We start from the raw sequence: 2500 nt of genomic DNA, 5'->3' as shown, positions 1-2500 counted from the left end.
AGCAAGTCTCTGACAAGAGACGGGACCTAAGTAAAAAGACAGGGGCCCCCATGTCAGACAGCTTACATTTTTCTTCTAGGCCTCTTGAGACATTGTCTCCCCCACCAAATGTAACAACGGGGACTTCATCCATACTCGCTCAAGCAGCTGAGCGGCTTACGAATGAGAATTCTGGGACCCTGGAAAAGCCTGCAATGGAGGCAATAAAGGCTTGGCTTAACGGCGAGGGCCAACATGATGCCCTCGTAGAAACTGCCACAGCATTGATGCTTTGTCCGATGAGATTGGTGAAAAACAAAGGCAAACGTTCAAAACCCGAGAACGACATTATTAAACCCAGGATATTACCCACACGATCTTGGATGAAGAAGAGAGCGGAAAAACGAGGAAGCTTCATGAAGCACCAGAAGCTCTTCTTTAAGAACCGCTCTCTTCTTGCGTCCTTAGTCCTGGATGGCACTGAACGTCATGAATGCCGAATCCCGAACGCAGATGTATATCGTTTTTACTGCGAAAAATGGGAGAAGGTGTTGCCATTCAATGGCCTGGGCCAATTTAAGTCATCAGGTGTTGCAAATAACGAATACTTTGAGCCCCTAATTTCGGTGGAGGAAGTTCAGACTGCCATACGGGCCATTAAACCAACGTCAGCAGCTGGGCCAGATGGCCTAACAAGGGCTGCAATCTGTGCTGCCGACCCCGAGGGTCGGACACTGACAGCCCTATTTAATGCATGGATGATTACAGGAATTATTCCCAAAGAGTTGAAAAAGAATAGGACGATTCTTATTCCTAAGGTTATGGATGATGAAAAGCTGAAAGAATTGGGGAACTGGAGACCAATAACGATTGGTTCAATGATTCTGAGATTATTTTCCAGAATAATGACTGCACGTCTTGCTCGTGCTTGTCCCTTAAACCCAAGGCAGCGTGGTTTTATAGCGGCATCTGGCTGCTCTGAAAATCTTAAGGTGCTACAGGACCTTATGAGACACGCTAAGAAATTGCACAGGCCGTTGGCTGTCATGTTCATCGACATAGCGAAAGCTTTTGACTCGGTTTCGCATGCTCATATTTTATGGGTGTTAAGGCACAAGAAAGTAGATGAACACGTGGTGGGCATCATCCAGAACGCCTACGATCGGTGTACGACCTCGTTCAAAAGCAATGGCGAGTCGACTCGAGAAATTAGCATACGTGTTGGTGTCAAACAGGGTGACCCCATGTCACCCCTGCTCTTCAATCTTGCCATGGACCCTTTGATATGCACCCTAGAGTCACACGGAGTTGGGTACTCCATTGATACCGACCACGTGACAGCTCTTGCGTTTGCTGATGATTTGGTGTTGGTGAGCGAATCTTGGGTTGGTATGGCCGCCAATCTAGCGATCTTGGAATCATTTTGTGGGCTATCGGGATTGGAGGTTCAGGCCAGAAAGTGCCAGGGCTTCATGATAAGCCCAACCAAAGATTCATATACGGTGAACAACTGCGACCCATGGACTATCAAAAATAAAGATGTCCATATGATCCAACCTGATGAATCAACGAAATACCTTGGTCTGAAAATTGGCCCTTGGACTGGCACTATACAGCCTGATCTACATTGTCAGCTAAAGACATGGATCTCGAAAATCGATGAGGCGCCTCTGAAGCCAACTCAGAAGGTTGAACTACTCAATGCCTATGCCCTACCCAGATTGTTATATCCTGCAGACCACTCGGACTGCAAGCAATCAACTCTCCGTGGGTTGGACCAAGAGATTAGAAAGGCGGTTAAAGGATGGCTCCACCTTCCCGCTTCAACTTGTGATGGACTGTTATATGCCAGAGCCCGAGACGGAGGCCTTGCCATCTTGAAACTGGAAAAAACAATCCCTTCGGTTCAAGTTAGAAGGCTGCAACGTATAGCAAACTCGTCCGATGCTATCACCCGTAATATTGTGTCCTCGCATGGTATGGAGGAAGAATACCGTAATTTGTGGGTACGAGCAGGGGGTGACAGTGATGCAATCCCAACATTCGTTATCAGGGACTCGGTGTCAAAAGAACCTGTATATCCGAGACCCTGCGATTGGAGGGAGCATGAATTTCAGAGATGGTGCGAAAAGCCGGTTCAAGGAAGGGGCATTGTAAACTTTGCGCATGATAGAATCAGTAATGCTTGGTTGAGGCCATGGTGCGGCTTTAAACAATGCTTCTTTATCGCAGCACTACAACTAAGGGCAAATATTTACCCAACAAGAGAAAGCTTGAACAGAGGCAGAGATGGGGCCTTACGTTCCTGCAGGAAATGCTCTGCCAGACTCGAGTCCCTTTCGCACATTCTCGGTCAATGTCCTGCAGTACAGAAAGCAAGAATTGCGCGACATAACAAGATCAGTAACATTCTGGCAGACGAAGCGGCTAGATTGGGCTGGTCTGTATACAAAGAGCCACGGTTCATATCCGAGACGGGAGAGATGAGAAAGCCTGACCTCGTGTTTGCAAAAGATGAGGA

General features: G+C 47.5%; 1 pseudogene; it reads left to right on the top strand.

Moving 5' to 3' along the window:
• The window catches only part of LOC142920990 (28S ribosomal RNA), a 10625-nt pseudogene that overhangs the window by 3909 nt on the left and 4216 nt on the right, over positions 1-2500 (top strand).

This window comes from Petromyzon marinus, unplaced genomic scaffold (assembly GCF_048934315.1).
Source record: "Petromyzon marinus isolate PM22_M1 ecotype Great Lakes invasive population unplaced genomic scaffold, UKy_Petmar_22M1.pri1.0 PM_G_Scaffold_78, whole genome shotgun sequence".
In the NCBI taxonomy this organism is placed as follows: Eukaryota; Metazoa; Chordata; class Hyperoartia; order Petromyzontiformes; family Petromyzontidae; genus Petromyzon; species Petromyzon marinus.
This window is presented reverse-complemented; position numbering and strand designations above follow the sequence as displayed.